Here is a 23,440-nt window from a genome sequence, read left to right as displayed (position 1 = left end):
CACTCTTGCCACTCGGGCATTCCTCACAATCACTCTTGCCACTCGGGCATTCCTCACAATCACTCTTGCCACTCGGGCATACCTCACAATCACTCATCACTCGGCACTCGGCACTCGCACTCAGTAGGTACCTGCGCTCACTAGGGGTGTGTACAAACTCCGGAGGGGATCCTTCATCCCAAACGCTATATCAAGCCAAATCATGGCATAAATCACTCAGGTATGCTGCAGGCGGGCAGCCCCGATCCACACTCATCCTCACAATTCAGGCCCTCGGCCTCACTCAGGTATGCTGCAGGCGGGGCAGCCCCGATCCACACCCATCCTCACAAAAATCAAGCCACTCGGGCATTTCAGTAAAACAGGGCATTCGGCCCAAAACATCTATATGCATCAAAATAGAGTCATAAGACTGAGTTATGCAGTAAACAAGTATAACCATGACTGAGTAAAGATTTTCAATCAAAAACAGTGAGAGGATGATACAAAACAGCCCCTAAGGGTCCAAACAGCATTGGCGCACGGCCCAAACATTGCATTCAACCCAATTTATAGAAATTCTTTCTAAATTATATAAGTATCATTGGTTTCAACAAAGTATGCAACTTTACAGTTGCCATGGGACGGACCAAGTCACAAATCCCCAACAGTGCACGCCCACACGCCCGTCACCTAGCATGTGCGTCACTTCAAAATAATAGAATGATACAAAATCTGGGGTTTCATACCCTCATGACTAGATTTAAAATCGTCACTTACCTCAACAAGATGAACCCAACGTCGAGCAAGCTAATCAATACTCAGGAAATTTCCACTCTATGCGTACCCACCTCTGAAAGCCCTCTTGTCTCCTCAATTCAATGCCAACAATCCTAAACTGAAATTCACCCCTTAATGATAATACAACGATCTACTATACTAAGCAACTTCAATCTACAATATCAATATCCATTGGGACCAACATTAGTAACCCATTCCATAGTTTCAACCATTTAGACAATCTACCAAACACCTAGTGGGCATACATTTATACATTTCTTAACCATAGAATTAGTTCTTGCAACTCCCATCACTTATCAACAATTCATCCCACCATCATTCTTTAACAACTTATAATGCTAACATCACATGTGTGACCAACCATTCTCAAAAGTACTATTCATGCCATGAACTAGAGTTTTATAATCCAATCTTTCAACCATTAAAACATGTAACAAATGCTTCAAATACTTCGAACTACTCATAATAAATGAGTTTGAAGCATTGGAATTACCTCTAGTAGATCAATCTTGAAAAATTACAACTTTGGTGATTTTTGTGTTCTTGAGGATTTGATAATGAAATCTTGTATTTGGATGTAAGAATGATGTTAGAAATCATGTATATTGAGTAATAATCAACCCAAAACATCATTAACAGCTTACCTTGGTTGATTGGACATGATTTGAGCTCAAAATCGTCCCTTCACCTCAAGAACCCTAACCCCCAAATACTCAAAATATCCCTCTTCCCCGACCTTGTATTTATAAGCCCAGATTTCTGGGTTTCGGATGCGTCCCTGGATGCTTCGCATCCCCACTTCACTCCTCTTTGAAGGTCGGATGCGGACCTGGACGCTATGACGTCACTTCACTGCCAGCCTCTCTTTCGGACGCGACCTCGGATGCTTCGCATCCGTAGGCTCCTCCGCCAGTCTTTGGTAATTAGGTCATAACTTCTTGTAGGAATGTCCAAATGACGAACGGTTTGCAGCGTTGGAAACTAGACTCAAAGATCTTTAATTTTATAGGTAATAAACCATATAACACTTAGTATAATGAGAGTTATGCTCAATGGAATTTAGGTCTTATGCGAACTCAATTGAAACTTTAATCTTATGAAATTTCCAACTTCCAAACTTCTCATTAACCATCCGAAATCATCCCGAGCCCTTCGGGACCTTAACCAAATATACCAATAAGTCCTAAAATATCATACGGAGCTATTGGAATTATCAAAATTAAATTCCGAGGTCGATTACACGTAGATCCATATCCGGTCCACTTTTCTAACTTAAATTTCTCAATTATGAGACTAAGTGTCTTATTTCACTATGAGTTCCTTTCGGACCCGAACCAACTAACCCGATACAACTCAACACAGCTGAACAACACATAAATAAGGATAGATGGGGGAAATGGGGCTATAACTCTCAGAATGAACGAACGGGTCGTTACAGCCTTCCTATCCGCATAGCTCTTCTGCCTAGACTGCGCCGTGCGAAGCTGCTCCTGAATCAATTTCACCTTATCTAATGCATCTTGGATCAAGTCTGTACCCAAGAGCCTATCCTCATCCGGCTTAAACCATCCAACTGGAGATCTACACCTCCTCCTATATAAAGCCTCGTATGAATCCATCTGAATACTTGACTGATAATTGTTGTTAATGCAAACTTCGCGAGTGGCAGAAACTGGTCCCATGAACCCCCAAAGTCAATGACACAAGCACACAATATGTCCTCCAATATCTGAATAGTGCGCTCGGACTGCCCGTCCATCTAAGGGTTAAAAGATGTGCTCAACTCAACCTGAGTACCCAACTCTCGCTGCACTGCCCTCCAAAACTGCGATGTAAAATGAGTGACCCTATTTGAAATGATGGAAACTGGGACACCATGCATGCGAACAATCTCTCAGATGTAAATCTCAGCCAACCGCTCTGAAGTGTAAGTAGTACCAACTGGAATGAAGTGTACGGATTTGGTCAGCCGATCCATAATAACCCAAATACAAAGTCCATGGTGATCCGCTCCCACTTCCACTCTGGGATCTCTAATTTTGAAGCAAGCCACCCGACCTCTGATGTTCATACTTAACCTGCTGACAGTTGATACCGAGCTACAAACCCAACTATATCCTTCTTCATCCGCCTCCACTAATAGTGCTACCTCAAATCCTGATACATCTTTGCGACACCCGGATGGATGGAATACCAGGAACTGTGGGCCTCCTCAAGAATCAACTCCCGAAGTCCATCTGTATTAGGCACACATATCCGGCCCTGCATCCTCAACATGCCATCATCACCAATAGTCACATCCCTAGCATCACCTCTCCGAACCCTGTCCTGAAGAACGAGTAAGTGGGGGTCATCGTACTGACGCTCCCGGATACGGTCATAAAGAGAAGACCTGGAGACCACGCAAGCCAACACCCGACTCAGCTCCGAAATTTCCAACCTCACAAGCTAGCTCGCTAAGGCCTAAACATCCAATGCCAAAAGTCTCTCTACTGCTGGATGATATGCTAAAATCCCCAAAACTCTCCGCCCTGCGACTCAAAGCATCGGCCACCATATTGGCCTTCCCCGGATGGTACATATTAGTGATATCATAGTCCTTAAGAAGCTCCAACCATCTCTGCTGATACAAATTAAGATCCTTCTGCTTAAACAGATATTGCAGACTCCGATGATCAATATATATCTCACAATGAACCCCATACAAATAATGATGTCAAATCTTCAAGGCATGAACAATGGCTGCTAACTCAAGATCATGGACAAGATAGTTCTTCTCATGGGTCTTCAACTGGAGTGAGGCATAGGCAATCACCCTACCCTCCTGCATCAAAATACAACTAATGCCTATCCTCGAGGCATCACAATACATGGTGTAAGAACCTTAAGCTGATGGCAGAACTAACACTGGAGCTGTGGTCAAAGCAGTCTTGAGCTTCTGAAAGCTCTCTTCACTCTCATCTGACCACCTGAATGGAGCACCCTTTTGGGTTAATTTGATCAAGGGCCATGTAATAGATGAAAATCCCTCCATAAAGCGACGGTAATAACCCGCCAAACCAAGAAAGCTCCTAATCTCTGTGGCTGAGGGCAGTCTAGGCCAACTCTGCACCGCCTCTATCTTCTTTGGATCCACCTGAATACCCTCAGTGGACACCATGTGTCCCAAGAATGCTACTGAACTGAGCCAAAACTCACATTTGGAGAACTTTGCATAAAGCTTCTCCTCCCTTAATCTCTGTAATACAATCCTCAAATGTTGAGCGTGCTCCTCCTGGCTACGAGAGGACACCAGGATGTCATCAATGAATACAATAATGAATGAGTCCAAGTAGGGCTAGAATACACTGTTCATAAAATGCATGAACGTTGCTGAGGCATTGGTTAGCCCAAAAAACATCACTAAGAATTCATAATGGCCATATCGGGTCCTGAAAGTTGTCTTAAGAATATCTGAATCCCGAATCTTCAGCTGGTGATAACCGAATCTCAAATCAATCTTGGAGAACACCCTCGCTCCCTGAAGCTGGTCAAATAAATCATCAATAAGAGGTAAAGGATACTTGTTCTTGACTGTGACCTTGTTCAACTGCCTGTAATCAATACACATTCACATGAAACCATACTTCTTCTTCACAAATAGAACCGGTGCACCCCAAGGTGACACACTAGGCCAAATAAACCCCTTATCAAGGAGTTCCCGAAGCTGTTCTTTCAATTCCATAAACTCTGCTGGTGCCATACGATACGGTGGAATAGAAATGGGTTGAGTGCCCCGCACAAAATCAATACCAAAGTCAATATCCCTGTCAGGCGGCATGCCCGATAGGTCTGCAAGAAACATATCCAGAAAATCACGTACCACCGGAATAGAATTAATGACAGGAGTCTCTGCACTAACATCCCTCACAAAAAGCCAAATAAGATAGGCAACCCTTCTCAACCATGCGCTGAGCCTTCAAATATGAAATCACCCTACTTGGTACATAATCTACAGAACCGCTCCACTCAATCCTCGAAATTCCCGGCATCGACAACGTCACCGTCTTAACGTGACAATCTAGAACAACATGACATGGATATAACCAATCCATACCCAATATCACATTAAAGTCAACCATACTGAGCAGCAAAAGGTCTACTTGGGTCTCCAGACCCCCAATAGTCACCACACATGACCGATATATGCGTTCCACAGTAATAGTATCGCCCATAGGAGTAGATACATGAACAGATGAAACTAAAGACTGATGAGGCATATCCAGAAAATAGGCGAAATACGAGGAAACATATGAATACGTGGACCAGTGTCGAATAATACTGAGGCATCTCTGTGACAAACTGAGACAATACATGTAATCACAGCATTTAAAGCAATAACATCTAGTCTGACAGGGAGGGCTATAAACAGTCCTGGCCACCCCCTGATCTGCCTCCCCCTCTAGGGTGACCCCTAGCTGACTGACCTCCACCTCGAGCTGGCTGGGCGGGTGATGAAGTAACTGGTGCTGAAGTCGAAGGCTGACTCCTCTATTGAGATAAACCTCCATGACGATGAGGAAACTACCTCCACATATACCCAAACTCCCCACACTCAAAACACTCCCTGGTGCTGGTGGCGAGAATTGATGGGAGCCCCGAGCACTGGGATAACCAGTAGAAGAACTTGGCATAGAGGATCCCTGAACTGGTGGAGCACGGGACGAACTCTGAGCAGGAAGGGCACTAAGTGATGAGTGGCCCTGATAAGAACTATGAGAACCATGGCCAGATGATGCACCACGGTGAAATGGCCGAGCTGACTGAGCCTGTCTGAAATGACAACCTCTACCGTGGTGAAACTGAACCCCAAAAGGAGCGCACCGCTGAATTCACCCTGTCCATGAGGCCTCTTGGCCTCTCTCTCAACCCTCTCCTGACCGCTAACCATCTCAATCTGTCGAGCAATGTCGACAACCTCATCAAAGGTAGAACCAGACACCCTCTCTCTGGTCATAAGCAACTGTAACTGAAACGTGAGACCATTAATAAACCTCATGATCCTCTCCCTGTCCGTGGGAACCAACCAGATAACATGATGGTCCAACTCGGAGAACCGCATCTCGTACTGCATCACAGACATATCACCCTGGCGAAGCTGCTCAAACTGTCTACGCAGCTCCTCTCTGCGGTATCGAGGCACAAACTTCTACAAAAAGACCACAGAGAACTGCTACCAAGTAAGGGGTGCAACGCCAATAGGCCTACGCCTCTCATAAGTCTCCCACCATCTGAGTGCAGCCCCAGAGAATTGAAAAGTAGTGAATGAGATCCCACAGGTCTCCAAAATACCAGCAGGACAGAGTATCTTCTGACACATGTCTAAGAAGTCCTGAGCATCCTCTCTCTATGTCCCACTGAAAGGTGGTGGCTGGAGTCTTCCAAACCTCTCCAACCTACGCTGATCATCCTCAGGCATAGCAGGAACCACATAATCCTGTGCAGTTGCAACCGGCTGGGCTGGTGGTGCCTCCGGTGTCTGAAGTTCCTGAATAACCTGCACGGGTGTGCGAGCGACGGGAGTCTGAGTGCCTCCTCCGGCCTGAGAAGTGGTTTCGGCCGTCGAGATAGAGATCGCCTGAGCAAGGTCGGTACACGCTGTCAGAATCTGAGTTAGGGCCTTCTGAAGGCCTGGAATCATAATAGGCACATGTGGTGCCTGAGCTGGTGCATCAACAACTGGAACCTGGTCCTGATCTGGGACAACTGGTGGATCTGCAGGTATTTCCCCAGCTGTTGTACGGGCTGCACCTATGCCCCTACCACGGCCTTTACCGTGGCCTCGGCCTCTCGCGACCCTTGCTGGTGGTACTGGTGGCTGGCCCTCCTGACCGGTAGCACGAGTCCTCACCATCTGTGAGAGAATGAAACAATAGATGTTTAGTTACTAGAACTAACAGATTCGCACGACAAGAATTCAAGAATGTGGAGTTTCCTAAAGGTTCTGCAGCCTCTCGAAGATAAGTACAGATGTCTCCGTACCGATCCGCAAGACCCTACTAAACCCTCTCATGACTCGTGAGACCTATGTAACCTAGGCTTTGATACCAATCTGTCACGACCCAAACTAACCCATGTTGTGATGGTGCCTATCGTGGAACTAGGCAAGCCGACTCATTCCAAAACAAACCGATATTTTCATTTCAAGGATAATTTCAAGGCTATTTAGCATAAAAACATTCGTAAAGGAGTTCAAATCTAAAAAACAAAAATACGGAAAAGAAAATCCCGACATCGGGGTGTTACTAGTCATGAGCATCTACTACCATTTGTCTGACAATATCATGACTAATATAGTCTGAAAAATAGCTAAATACAACTAAAGGAAGATAAGAGGGAGAAGAGCAAGGGCTGTGATCGCCAAGCACCTACCTTGCTATCCCCGAGAAAATCTGCAACCAGAATAATCAACAACCGCTACCGTGTTCAACTACACCTAGATCTGCACATAAGGTGCAGGGAGTAACATGAGTACGCCAACTCAGTAAATAACAACAATAAATAAAGACTGAGCAGTAGTGACAAGCAATAAAGCATAAAAAGTTCATATAATGAAATCTCAATAAAATACCACATGCTTTAAAAATCAGGATTTGAATCAAAACATCTCGTTTAAACCAGTTCCAGTAAAATCATTTAAAGATATTTTTCAACAATTTACAAACAGAGGCTAAATGCAAAGGTGAGAAAAATTATGAAATCATAAACAGCCTCTCGGGCAAAACATCACTCATATACATCCCCTCGGGCAAACCTCACAGTCACTCATGCCTCTCAGGCATACCTCACAGTCACCCATGCCTCTCGGGCATACCTCACAATCACTCATGCCACTCGGTCATACCTCACAATTACTCATGCCTCCCAGTCACTCAGCACTCGATACTCGGCACTCGCACTCAGTAGGTACTTGCGCTCACTGGGGGTATGTACAGACTCCGTAGGGGCTCCTTCAGCCCAAGTGCTATATCAAGACAAATCATGGCATAAATCACTCAGTCCCTCAGCCTATATCGAACATGCTGCGATGTGCAGCCTGATCCCATAAATATCCTGACAAATCAGGCCCTCGGCCTCACTCAGTCATAAACCTCTCAAGCCACTCGGGCATTTCAGTAAAAACAGGGTACTCAGCCCAAAACAACATTTATATGCATCAAAATAGAGTAGGGAAAACGGAGTTATGCAGTAAACAGGTATAACCATGACTGAGTATAAACTTTCAATCGAAAATAGTGAGAGGATAGTAAGAAAAGGCCCTAAGGGTCCAAACAACATTGGCACAAGGCCCAAACATGACATTCAACCCAATTTACAGAAACTCTTTCTAAAACATATACGTATCATATAGTTTCAACAAAATATGCAACTTTACAATTGCTACGGGATGAACCAAGTCACAATCTCCAACAGTGCACGCCCACACGCCCGTCACCTAGCATGTGTGTCACTTCAAAATAGTAGAATGATACGAAATCCGGGGTTTCATACCCTCAAGACTAGATTTACAATAGTTACTTATCTCAAACCGGTCAAATATCTACCCCGCAATGCTCTTGCCTCTCTACTCGGCCTCTAAATGCTCCGAATCTATTCACAATCAGTACAATACCATCAATATATGCTAATGGAATGAATTCCACAAGAAAAACTATCAAATTAGCCCAAAACCCAAAATTGGCTCAACCCAACCCCAGGGCCCACGTCTTAAAATCCGACAAAATTTACAAAACTAGGAAGCTCATCCACTCACGAGTCCATACATACAAAATTTAACAAAATCCGACACCGTTTGGTCCCTCGAATCCTTAAATTAAACTTTCCAAAATCGCAAGCCCTAACCACTCATTTTCACTAATTACATGATTAAACAACGGGAAATCACCATACATACGAGTATTAGGGCTCAAGCAACTTACCACACTGATAGCCCTTGAATCACCCTTCAAAAATCACTCCAAAAGCTCCAAAACCCGAATTGAAAATGGTGGAAATGAACCAAATTCGCGAAGGGTTCTATTTATGGTTTCTGCACAGGTTTTTCGCACATGCGGACAATTTCACGCTTCTGCACCACCGCACCTGCGGAAAATCCATCGTAGGTGCGGAAATCACTTAGGAGCCCAGGTTCCTCATCTGTGGCCCAAAACCCCGCGCCTGCGAAAGCGCTTCTGCGCGTTTTCCTTCCGGTTCTGCGAAGCCTGCCCAACGTCCCCCTTTCCGCATCTGCGCCCCAGGTTTCGCACCTGCGGGTTCGCAGATGCGACCTCCAACTCGCACCTATGCATCCTGCCTAGCCTAGCACTACCCGCTCCTATGGACTCCCCATGCGCACCAGCGACCTCACACCTGCGACTCTTCCTTCCGCATGTGCGGAAATAGCAGTAGCAGCAGCTTCAATTGCACTTTCCAACTTCGACAAATCCGTTAATAACCCGGAATCACCCCGAGGCCCTCGGGACCTCAACCAAAAATTTCAACAAGTGATATATCAACATACAAACTTAGTTGAACCTTCGAATCAATCAAAACTACATCCAAATACCAAATTACCCTTGAATTAAAGACTAAGAACTTTTGAGTTTCCAAATTCGGCAACCGATGCCGAAACCAACCAAACCACGCCCGAATGACCTCAAATTTTGCACACACATCATAAATGACACTACGAACCTACTCCAACTTCCGAAATTCCATTCCAACCATGATATCAAAGTTTCCACTGCCGACCAAAATCGCCAAATTTCCAACTTTCGCCAATTCAAGCCTAATTCCACTCCGGACCTCCAAATCACATTCCGGATGCGCTCCTAAGTCCAAAATCTCTTAACAATGCTAATAGAACCATCATAATTAAGTTCCAAGATCGTTAACACATAGGTCAACATCCGGTTGACTTTTCCAACCTAAGGTTCTAAATAAGAGACTAAGTGTCTCATTCCACTCCGAAAATACTCCGGACCCGAACCAACCAGCCCGATACAACACAATGCAGATAAATAACACATAAATAAGTAGAAATGGGGGAAACGGTGTTATATCTCTCGAAACGACCAGCCGGGTCGTTACACTCATTTTTTGGCATTTTTGGCCATAAAATAGGAATTCGTGACATTTTTCTATTTTTCGTGTGCTAATATCCATATCAACTGATGATATTCCTATCTGGTTTCTTTAATTTATATTATGCAAATTATTTCTTTAACTCTTTCTATTTTAATACGTAGGTCGGTTCAGACCTTGGAGTGTTTAAGAAAGAGTTATACCTAATTCTTGGTTTTTAGTCTTCTTTATATATCTGTAAGCCTCTAATTGTCAGATACATTATAACTGTTTTTGTTCTTTAGGTTTTTCAAGAACTAGGTAACATTCGACTGCTACTCAATAATTCCATCAAGTCTGTGTTATAGGTAATAAAAAGTCAACATGATACTAACATTGATTCTAAGGTTGCATTCGAAATATATTCATTTTGGATAATAATTTTTACCATGTTTATGTTTATATTAGCATTCATAAAGTATATAGCCTAACAAATTTTGCTTGCAGTTTACTGGCAGTTCTGCGAAAGATGATGAGCATTACAAAAAAAAGAACAAACAACAGTATCGTGGCGGTAGTGCTAAACCAGTGTTGGGCAGCAGCAGTAAAACATGTATTTTAACAATTTTAACACAATTTCATGACAAATAATCCACATTATATTTACATTATATCTACATATAGCCTAAATTACCAACAAATAATCTACATTATATTTTCAATTGTTGTCTTAGATACATGACACATGTCAGATATTCAAAATGAGGAGAATGTTCCTATATCATGCCCGGTAGGTGTTGACTTATCTTCCCAATTTCAAGGGGCATTGGAGGAAGAAACTGCATGTATGATTTAGTAAATTTTATCTACATATTTCACAATACATATTACATCTCAGCTACATGACAATATTTCAACAGATTAACTATAATTAAACTATAATTTATCTACAATGTTGTTTTTGTTTGCTACAAATGATCTACAAATTTATTAAGTTTGTACACATTTATTGTAATAGAGAAGGAAACTATGCGTGTGGACTCTCCAAAAAAGGATGCAAAGGTTGGCATACAAGGAGAGCATTTAAATGAGAAGAAGGAGACTATGTCACGACCCAAAATCCATAAAGGTCGTGATGGCGCCAGACACCACTGTCAGGCAAGCCAACAATAAATACTTAATTGGGTTCTCATTTTGTTACTTTTGAAATCATATTTTACTTCAATTTAAATAGTAAAGAATGGGAATTTACAGAGTAAATAATAATACTTTTAACAAATTCAGTATAGAACAACCCATAATCATCCCATAATCCGGTGTCACAAGTACATGAGCATTAGCTAGAAATATAAAATAAAATACAACACCTGTCTGGAATACAAATTGGACAGGAAAATGTAAGTACTCTGAAAGAGACTATGCTGGCTGCGGATCATAGTATAGAATGCAGCTCACCTAAGTCTCTGCCATAACCGCGCCTCTGCACCCACAAGGACACTAAACATATATGTACCTGCATAAAAATATGCAGCAAGTGTAGTATAAGTACGTAAATCAACGTGTACCTAGTAAATATCCCGCCTAACCTCGAAGAAGTAGTGACGAGGGGTCGACTTCGACACTTACTATGGGCTATAAATAGGATATCAATGATATAAGTAAGTATGGATTATATAAAACAGTTGCAAGCTCAATATTTTGAAGTAAGTAAGCAGTTCTTTTATAATTAAGAAATCTCCAAATTTATTTCCCATTATTTAACAATTTATCTTAGGCCAAGGGGGAAATATCATTTATTGTAAATTCCAAAGCAATCAATTCAATCATGCGCAAATCATGCCGAGGTCGTACGACCTGCTCCAACATAAATATATAAACTGTGCACTGCCGAAGGTCGAACACCGTGAACCATAGATGCATCTATTTAATCTGCCGAGGCGTTCGGCCCGCTCCACAAAAGATAAACACATTAAACAGTCAATCAAGAATTCTTTAAGGAGCAATTATCCAAGGAAATGTCAATTCTCATTTAACGGTTAAGAAAAATGAAGTTTAACCTTTTAAAAATTCATTTACCAAGTTCAATATGATTTAAGCAATTTATATTACCAGTAAGGTTGCAAATATCGCAAGTATAGCACGATTTGGGTCCTAGACTACCCGGACTTAGCATAATAATAGCTACGCACGGACTCCCGTCACCTCGTGTGTATGTAGCCCCCACAAATAGAAGCACATATCATATTATTTCACCTATGGAGTTATTTCCCTCTTACAAGGTTAGAAATGAGACTTATCTCGCTCCAGAATTCCATAACTAGCTCCCAAGGCCTTCCTACAGCTCAAACCGACGCCCAACGCTCCAAAACTAGTCAAAAATTGAGAAATTCCATAAGTATATACTCAAATACTCATTATAATCCTATTTACAACAATTCCCAACTTCGTACAAAAAGTCGATAAAAACCACCATCGGGCCCACGTGCCCGGATTTCGAAAATTTTCGAAGATAAAATTTACCCATAACCCCACGAACTCAAATATATAATTTATTTCCAATTAAATGCCTAAATTCGTGGTCAAAATTCAAAAATATCAAATTCTAGGTTTTCTACCAAAACCCCACAATTTCTACTAATATTCATGCTTAAATCCTCAAAGACTCCATGTATTTAACTTATAATAAGTGGGAATCACTTACCTTGTGTTTCTTGATGAAAATCTCCCTTTGGATCTCTCAATATCGTCCCAACCAAGTGAGAAATGAGAGAAGAAGAGCCAAATCTCGCTCTTAAAACCATTTTGCCCAGCGCCATTTCCGCACTTGCGGAATAGTAGCCGCACCTGCGGCTTCGGAAGTGCGAGACCCCTTCCGCTTCTGCACCTTCTTCTGGTTCTGCGCTCAACCCTTCACTTCTGTGCTTGCGCAGATGCGGCCAAAACTCCGCACCTGCGGCAAAAATCTCGCAGTTGCGGTTACACCAGATGACAGCAGCCCTCAACCCTTCTTCCAAGTCGCAACTCGATCCGTTTACCATTCGGATTCCTCCCGAAGCCCTCGGGACCTCAATCAATTATACCAACACATTCCAAAACACATTACGAACTCAGTCGATCCTTCAAATCTCATCAAACAACATCGAAACTATGAATCACCCTCCAATTCAAACCTAATAAACTTTGAAGCTTCAAACTTCTACCTTCGATGTTGAAACCTATCAAATCACGTCTGATTGACCTCAAATTTTGCACACAAGTCATAACTGATATTACAGACCTACTCCAACTTCCGGAATCAGAATCCGACCCCGATATCAAAAAGTCCACTCCCGGTCAAACTCTCCAAAAACCTTCAAATTTCTAACTTTCGCCAAATGACCCCGAAATGACCTACGGACCTCCAAATCCACTTCCGGACGCGCTCCCAATACCAGAATCACCATACAGAGCTATTCCCAGAATCAAAATCCCAAATGGACATCGATAGCATTGAAATTCACTCTAACCCAAATTTACGAAATCCTTCCAAAATGCCAACTTCCACAATATGTGCTGAAATGCTCCCAGGTCATCCAAAACCCAATCCGGACATATGCCCAAGTCCAAAATCATCATACAAACCTGTTGGAACCTTCCAATCCTGAGTCCGAGGTCAGTTACTCAAAAAATCAAACCTTAGTCAATTCTTCCAACTTAAGGCTTTCGAAATTAGAATTTTCTTTCCAAATCAACTCTGAACTTCCCGAAATTCAATTTCGACCACGCGCACAAGTCATAATACCTTAAGTAAAGCTACTCAAGGCCTCAAACCGCCGAACAATGCACTGGAGCTCAAAACAACGGGTCAGGTCGTTACATTCTCTCTCACTTAAATATATGTTTGTCCTCGAACGTGCTAAGAATTGCTATGGAGTTGTCCAAAATCATTGTTTAATACCTCGTACACCTACCCGTTCTACCACAACCTAGTTGAGCATATTAGCTCGAACAAACTCGAAAATCCTCCCTTTTATATAGTCAAATAAGTCTTAGAGCCAAAATCCAACATTTGAAATCATCTACCAGGTCTGTTTCCAACATACGAACACCGTATCCATCACTACACGATGCACCAATACATGATTGCATACCTTTACTGAATTCATACCATGCACCATGTAACTCACATGACCATAATAACATCCTCTGACAACGACAGTCGAAATCCCACGAATCTGATGCCCACACGCACCTCACGAAGCATATAAGTCCCGTTTCAACTCTTGCAATACTGCCACAACAGAAAGGATGTGTAGAAATTCATAACCAACTTCCGAGTCGATAATTCATTGAGTCCCTCCTCCTGACAAGGACCATTACCCCATTATGAACCAAATGGCGATATTTGCTTTTTTTTAACATACCTCATATAATCCGATCACACTAATTCCAGGTCCAATAATCTCGTCTCACCCAGTATAAGCTATTACGGTAATAATCCACCACAAACACTACCAAAGGTCTCATATGATGCCACCATGTGCCAACAAGCCACAAACTCGCATGTGATACATTGTAACGATCTGGCCTATCGTTTTGAGTATTACAACCCCATTTCCCTATTTAATTATCAAATTGTACTTTACAGCTATTGTGTGAATTGTCGGGGTAATTGGTTTGGGTCCAGTGCAGTTTTTAAAGGAATTGGAATACTTAGTTCCAAGGTTTAAAGCTTAAGTTAAAATAGTGACCGAATGCGGAATTATATGTAAACAACCTCGGATTCTAATTTTGATGATTCCAATAGCTCTGTATGGTTATTTTGGACTTATGAGCGTGTCCAAAATATTATTTGGAGTCCGTAGTGGAATTTGGCTTGAATTGCCGAAAGTTGAATATTTGGGAAGTTTGACCGGGGGATTGACTTTTTGATATCGGGGTCAGAATCTGATTCTAGAAATTGGAATAGGTCTGTAATGTGAAATGTGACTTGTGTGCAAAATTTGAGGTCAATCAGACGTGATTTGATGTGTTTCGGCACAAGTTATAGAATTTGAAATTTCAAAGTTCAATGATTTCGAATTGAGGTGTAATTCGTCGTTTCGATGTTGTTAGGTGTAATTTGAGGCCTCAAGTAGGTCTATGTTATGTTATGGGACTTGTTGATACAATTTTTTGAGGTCCCGGGGGCCTCGGGTGAGTTTCAGACTGTTAACGGATCAAATTTGGACTTAAGGAAATGTTGGAACTGCTGCCTACTGGTGTGATCGCACCTGCGAAGATTTTGATCGCAGGTGCAAAGCCGCATGTGTGCGAGATCATTCGTAGAAGAGGCCAAGAGTGGGACTGGGCAGTGCTCGCAGGTGTGAGGAATTTGCCGCATCTGTGAGACCGCAGGTGCGAAGGTGTTGCGCAGATTTGGACTGGGGCTGGCGTAAGGCGACCGCAGGTGCGAAGGGGGATGCGCATCTGCGAGCCCGCAGATACGAGAAAAGGGCCGCAAATGCGAGGTTTTGGAAGGATGGCTGTTTCCACAGGCGCGCATTATTTTCCGCAAAAGTGGATGCGTAGGTGCGAGCCCAGGCACCGCAGGTGCGAAAATGCCTGGGCAGTGTTTAAAACGAGGGTTCCGAGATTTTTTTCTCATTTTTGGACATTTTGGAGCTCGGTTTGGGCAATTTTGGAGAGGAAATTTTCCACACAACTTGGGGTAAGTGTTCTTAACTCCCTTGTGATTATATTCGATAAATTCATCTATATTTTGGTGTAAAATTATTGAATCTTCAAGAGAAATAGAAGAAAATTTCTATAATGTCACAAAACAAAATTTTCAAGTTTGAATACCGATTTGGAGTCGGATTTGAGTGAAATTAGTATGGTTGAACTTGTAATTAGATGGGTTGTCGTATTTTGTGAATTTCATTAGATTTTGATATGTGGGCCCCACGAGTGATTTTGGGGCGCAATTTCGGATTTTTGGAAATATTAGTATTTTGATATGGAATTAATTCCTATAATTTTGTGGGCTGAATCAAATTATTATGACTAGATTCGAGCCGTTTGGAAGTTGATACGCGCAGAATGGAATTTCTGGAGCATTGCTTAGCATGCTCGACATTGGATTTGGCCTGTTCGAGGTAAGTAACTCTTCTAATCTTGGAGTTGAGGGTATGAACCCTGAATATATGTATTCTGTAAATTGTTGGGAGGTGACGCACATGCTAGGTAACGGGCGTGTGGGCGTGCAGTATAGAAATTGTGACATAATTATTTCTGTGGAATTTGTAATTAAATAATCTTGGCATTTTCCATGCAGTTTTATGAGTTATAGGTATTGAGCTGAAAAGCATATTAAAAATCATGTTGAGGCTATGTGCCAATATTATTGGGACCCCCAGAGGTCATATTGCTGTGAATTATTTGTTTTAAATTGAAAATTCATACTCAATCATATTCATTTCATTGCATATCATATCTCAGTCTCTGTTGTTATTTATTGATACATCATATCATCATTTTTGGGCTATTTTTCATGACATTGTGAGCCCGAGAGACTGGAGAGATTGATGACTGAGTGAGGCCGAGGGCCTGATTTGTGAGGATATTTATGGGATCGGGTTGTACGCCGTAACATGTTGCATATTTATGGAAACGGGGTGCACGCCGCAACATGTTTGATATCGGCTGAGGGCTTGGTTGTGAGGATGAGTGTGGATCGGGGCTGCCCGCCTGCAACATACTTTATTATTATAGCACGTGAGTTGTCCGTGCAGATTATAGCGCTTGGGCTGAAGGAGCCCCTACGAAGTCTGTACACACCCCAGTGAGCGCAGGTACCTACTGAGTGCGAGTGCCAAGTGCCGAGTGACTGGGAGGCATGAGTGATTGTGAGGTATGCCCGAGTGGTAAGAGTGATTGTGAGGTATGCCCGAGTGGCACGAGTGACTGTGAGGTTTGCCCGAGGGGCTGTATATGAGTGATGTTCTGCCCGAGGGGCTGTTTATGATTTTATCACTGAGTTGCATCGCATTGGCATGCACACATGACATACATGCATAAAGATATATTTTTCCTCATGCTGTACAACATCACATCATTCATGATTTTTCACACATTTTTGACAGATGGGCATAGTGATGCATTTGTTTTTACACAGGTTATCCGGAAGGAAAATGAAACATCTTATTTATTATTGACAAGATTTTGGGAGGAATTTAATGTTTTCAAACTATTCATATTTTTGGCAACTCCGGCAAAAGATTTGAGTTTTCACTAATGGATTTGAAAGGAAGAACTATTATTTTTGAAATCATGATTTGGCTGAGCATTTTATTCACTGAGTTACTTCTGGTATTATTTTTTGTTATGGACTGTTGTGGACTATTGGTTTTGGACCCGACCTTGGTGGAAGCTCGTCACTACTTTCAACCTACGGCTAGGTTTGTTACTTACTCAGTACATGGGGTCGGTTGTACTGATACTACACTTCTGCACATTTTGTACAGATGTTGGCCGTTGTTGTTGCTATGCTCGATGGTTGCGGGATTTGAAGACGTACCTGCATTCCTGTTGTAGCTGCCTCTTGTTCAGGGTAGCCTTAGATTTATAAAAGCTCTGTTTATGTATTATTCAAACAGACTATGTATTTATTTCATTTCCGCTTTATATACTCTATTCTTAGAAGCTCATGATTTGTACTACCAGTTCTTGGGGATTGTACAAGATTAAGACCTTTATTCACTTAAATTGTTTTAATAATTATTATTGAAATTGGATAGTTGGTAATTGGCTTACCTAACGGGTTGGGTTAGGTACCATCATGACTAGTTGGATTTTGGGTCGTGACATACATAAGGAAAAAATGAATTCCGGAAAGAACTGCTCAACCCACGTGACTAATTAAACAACAAAAAAGGTGTTATGAACCTTCCTTAGAAATGAGAAGCAAAACAAACAAAAATAGGTACATAGAACTATACTCAACATCACATTGTTGCGGCGTGCAACCCGATCCATACATGATACCGTGCAATCCGATCCAACCATGATACCCGTGGAGGCGTGCCCCCCGATTCTACTATATATCCTATAGGGAAATACTTTACCAAGTTAAAATGCTCATAACTACGAAATACCCGATTATTGACCACAAGCACGCCAAGTGCATAATACCATCCCTGGGGAGACAGATAGCGTCATACGCTACAAAACGCAAGCAGGACTAAGATGCGATATATGATCTGCATCTCGAGAGCCATCCTGCTCACATAACATCATCGTTATACGGAAACTCAACACATATGCAATCAATCAAGCCGTTTCACAACCCACACAGCACAATATAGTATTACATGAAATAGCTGACGATAAAATAAAATCCAACGTCTGAATACTCCTCCATAAAGAGCGCTATGCTGAGATGAACACATCTGGCCTGAGATAGAGCCCACATTCATATTTTAGATCCATCCACGGACCTCAAGCCGATTCTGATCGTACCGCACTGGGCTAATAACCTTTCAAGGATCCACAATAACCCCTGACACACAAGAACAACCGTCAAATCCAGAACACACTTCCACAGTCCACAACCAAATGAACCGAGCGCCCTTCAGGCATAAATTCTCACATTAGCGATAGTACCAAAAATCTCCACACTTGGTTTTAAATCTTCAATCAATCAAGTGACTAAATGTCACACTTATACAATTTTCCTGTGGGACACGCTCCCGCAACCTTCCGCACCAGACAACGAGCATGCACATCCATGCCACCGGCCACACAAATGCTGTAAAGCAATCAAGAATCCGCAATCATTACGCAAAGCCTCCCATACAAGATACCGATCTCAGGTGACGCCAAAGACAATACCAGCTGACTCTAACCACCTGAGTCCTTTCTTGCTCATCCGAGATCGTGATATTCCTGCCAACACCAAATGGCAACCTTGATCCTCGACTTCCGATTCCCATGCTACCTTCTGCACCTAATCATGACAATAAGCAAATGTACAAAAATTTCATCATAACTCCTGAACCACTAATAGGGTACACACTTCATAATATAGAAACCTTTCACTTAACTCATTTAAGCAGAACCATAGCAACACTCGACTGAATTCCTATAATTGAAGAAAATATAAACCTCAAGTAGTGGTCTAAACCACCATAACTCTTCCGGAAATCCCTTTACACCACAAAGCCATACGAATCGAATACCTCCCAAATCAACCAAGTTGTGGTGGCGCTCAAGCCCAAGTGTACAACCACAAACCACATGTATAACTTCACGATGGAGAAACTGGTCACTACCATCACCGTGCTGATTCAACCATTACCAACCGAGCCACTTCTTCTACTTTACTCGGGACTTACCCTAGAAATAATAATAGCTCCATTCAAAACATCATGACCCCAAATCCGCACTTATCCGGAGTGACCTTATTTCACGAGACCATGCTGTCTCAAAACCCATGAACCATCACATACTTTCGTTGTGCATATTCGCATCTTTAACGGGTACACTCATTCTGATAATTTTCCTATGATTCCAAAGTTATTTTCTCCCATTCTTCCATTGCTACACCGCATACCGAAGATAACATAGAACACTCCAAGCCCTTTTTATAATCTGCTACAACAACTCAATAGTTAACCATACTATGGACTCGAAATCCTTAAGCACCACACTTTAACTTTTGAATCCACTAGGACCGTTGTTGAGAGTCACCCACTCTGACTTGGTCCCGAATATAATCAAACTCTAAGGCTCCTCTAGCACATGGACGCCCTCTCACGAAGCACCCGACTGAATCACTTTCCTTGTAAATCACCTCTAAACGAAGCATAAATCCTGAATCTTCTCAAAGCCTGAACTTGAGTCAATAAGGCCAACTATAGCACACATTCCTCAATCCTTTTCTCAAATTACCGCTGATGTTCTCTTTCCTTAGTCGTAATAACCCACCAATATGCCGATAACCAGAAATCTCACAAGTAGACAACCATGCAATCCCATCGTAGCCGGTGGGGCTCTCCCACTTAGCTTGAAGCTACCATTGCATAATTCTGGAATCCACCAAGAATCCTTATCCCCCATTGATATGATCTTGTACAATCAACCGTTAATTTGCCTCAAAATCTTCCTGTTAACCATTTCATGAACACTCTGAATCACTAGCCACGTTTTTATATTCAACTTCTCACCGGATAGCCAGTAGAAGCTTCGTTAGCCATGCGACTGCTGACCTGCTCACAGGAGATAACCCACCTATGGAAATTACATGCCGACATCTTCCAACGTCGTTGTACTGGGTACACTTACTACATAATCAGTAACCCATCCTGAGCCCGTGCTCATTCACGAGCTGTACAAGTCCATTCACTCCTCATGGACATCAACTAAAAGGTGCGACAGTACATTCCCATCCAAAGTCATGTTGTATTCTTCCTATCAGGCAACTCCTTCCCGTCCTATCCACTCTCCCCCGTATAATAGCCAATATTCCAAATTAAGTCTGTAGACCTAGTCACTATCCACCATGAAATCCCGAATCACTCTAAACTTTTCCCAAGGCGTGTAGATATCCTACCACAGAACCCATCTGATACTCTGCCATTCTCTCACTTTGGTTAAACCCTCTCCTTTAATCAACTACCCGACTTCTGTTTCTCACACTTGGCCTTCTAGAAATTTAACCACTGCAAGACACCTCCCACATGTTCTTTCTCATCCTTCGCTGCCCAGTTGTTTCCTTAAATCAAAATCTACCTCTGTTGCACTTGAACCAATCGATCGCTACCAACTTTAAACCTTTACGAAGATCATCTTTCTTGAGCCCTCAACACCCGTATCACCGATTAAGTCCTGAACCAACGCACACTGCGATCTCTAACAACCGCTTCCCCGACACTATTTCACACTGTCCTGCCCCAAAGGCAAATTGATGAAGACCATAACATCGGCGAACTTAACACATTCAATACAGGGCGACGACACCACATCACATATGAAAATTCCACCATGCTCGAAATACCAAGTCTCGTTACTCCATCAACCCAAACCTAAACATTCATAGTCCGATTGTCTTTCCTTCACCGGAAATAAAATACTGGATCTCTGAATCATGCATTGAGTAAACCTCCTTCCAAGTCATTCACTGCTTCGATGCATAGACAAGCATCCTACCATTACACAAACACAGTGTGATAGCAACGCATGGATCTTCATAACAATCAATGCTAAACCTCAAAACCTTAGGTAATACTGATAATGAGATGCAATGACAGAACGACCTTCCGCAAGGAGACGACAATAGCCCAATCAAATACGTAGGGAGAAACATCCTGCACCACATCTGTAGTACCATTAAAATTCCCCGATTCCCAATTTATAACAAGCATTTCACGTCCCATAAGACTGAATAGGAACGGAATGAAGGCATTAGCCTCAAAGGAATCGAACCACACGATGAGGAATCAAGAAGGGAAGTGCTCCTAACAGTCATGTAGCCTCTTGAAGATAAGTACAAATATCTCCGTACAGATCCGCAAAACTCTACTACACTCGCTCATGACTCGTGAGACCTAAGTGAAGCTAGTGCTCTGATACCATATTGCACAACCCAAAATTCATAAAGGTTGTGATGGCACCGGACACCAGTGTTAGGCAAGCCAACAATAAATACTTAATTGGGTTCTCATTTTGTTACTTTTGAAATCATATTTTCCTTCAATTTGAATAGTAAAGAATGGGGATTTACAGAGTAAATAATAATATTTTTAACAAATTCAATACAGAACAACCCATAATCGTCCCAAAATTCGGTGTCACAAGTACATGAGCTTTAACTAGAAATAAAAAATAAAATATAACAACTGTCTGGAATACAAATTGGACAAGAAAAATGTAAGTACTCTGAAGGAGACTCTGCTGGCTGCGGATCATAGTATAGAATGCAGCTCACCTAAGTCCCCACCATAACCGCGCCTCTGCGCCCACAAGGCCACTAAACATATATGTACTTGCACAAAAATGTGCAACAAGTATTGTATAAGTACGTAAATCAACGTGTACCCAATAAATATCCCGCCTAACCTCGAAGAAGTAGTGACGAGGGGTCGACTTTGACACTTACTATGGGCTATAAATAGGATATCAGTGATATAATTAGGTATGGATTATATAAAACGGTTGCAAGCTCAATATTTTGAAGTAAGTAAGCAGTTCTTTTATAAGTAAGAAATCTCCAAATTTATTTTCCATTATTTAACAATTTATCTCAGGCCAAGGAGGCAATATCATTTATTGTAAATTCCAAAGCAATCAATTCAATAATGTGCAAATCATGTCGAGGTCATACGACTCGCTCCAACATAAATATTTAAACTATGCACTATCGAGGGTCGAACGACACGAACCATAGATGCATCTATTTAATCTGCCGAGGCGTTCAGCCCGCTCCACAAAAGATAAACACATTCAACAGTCAATCAAGAATTCTTTAAGGAGAAATTATCCAAGGAAATATCAATTCTCATTTAACGGTCAAGAAAAATGAAGTTTAACCTCTTTAAAATTCATTTACCAAGTTCAATATGATTTAAGCAATTTAAATTAACAATAAGGTTGCAAATATCGCAAGTATAGAATGATTTGGGTCCTAGACTACCCGGACTTAGCATAATAGTAGCTACGCATGGACTCCTGTCACCTCGTATGTACATATCCCCCACAAATAGAAACACATATCGTATTATTTCACCTATGGAGTTATTTTTCTTTTACAAGGTTAGAAAGGAGACTTACCTCGCTCCGAAATTTCACAACTGGCTCCCAAGGCTTTCCGAAAAATCAAACCGACGCTCAACGCTCCGAAACTAGTCATAAATTGAGAAATTCCATAAATATATACTCAAATACTCATTATAATCCTATTTACAACAATTCTCAACTCTGTTCGAAAAGTCGATAAAAACCACCCTCGCGCCTTCGTGCCCGGATTTCGAAAATTTTCGAAGATAAACTTTACCCATAACCCCACGAACTAAAATATATAATTTATTTTCAATTAAATGCCAAATTTCGTGGTCAAAATCCAAAAATACCAAATTCTAGATTTTTTACCAAAACCCCACAGTTTCTACTAATGTTCATGCTTAAATCCTCATAGACTCCATGTATTTAACTTATAATAAGTGGGAATCACTTACCTTGTGTTGCTTGATGAAAATATCCCTTTGGAGCTCTCCAATATCGCCCAAACCAAGTGAGAAATGAGAGAAGAAGAGACAAATCTCGCTCTTAAAACCATTCTGTCCAGCGCCATTTCCGCACCCGCGGCTTCGCAGGTGCGAGACCCCTTCCGCTTCTGTGCCTTCTTCCGCTTCTGCGCTCAACCTTTCGCTTCTACGCTTGCGCAGATGCGGCCAAAACTCCGCACCTGTGGTCCTTCACCTGGGCGACCTGCTCCACTTCTGCGGCTCCTATGTCGCTTCTGCGGCCAAAACCTCGCAGGTGCAGTTACACTAGATGACAGCAACCCTCAACCCTTCTTCTAAGTCCCAACTCAATTTGTTTACCATTCAGATTTCACCCGAGG

The sequence above is a fragment of the Nicotiana tomentosiformis genome, chromosome 1, assembly GCF_000390325.3.
Source record: "Nicotiana tomentosiformis chromosome 1, ASM39032v3, whole genome shotgun sequence".
NCBI classification, from domain to species: Eukaryota; Viridiplantae; Streptophyta; class Magnoliopsida; order Solanales; family Solanaceae; genus Nicotiana; species Nicotiana tomentosiformis.
This window is presented reverse-complemented; position numbering follows the sequence as displayed.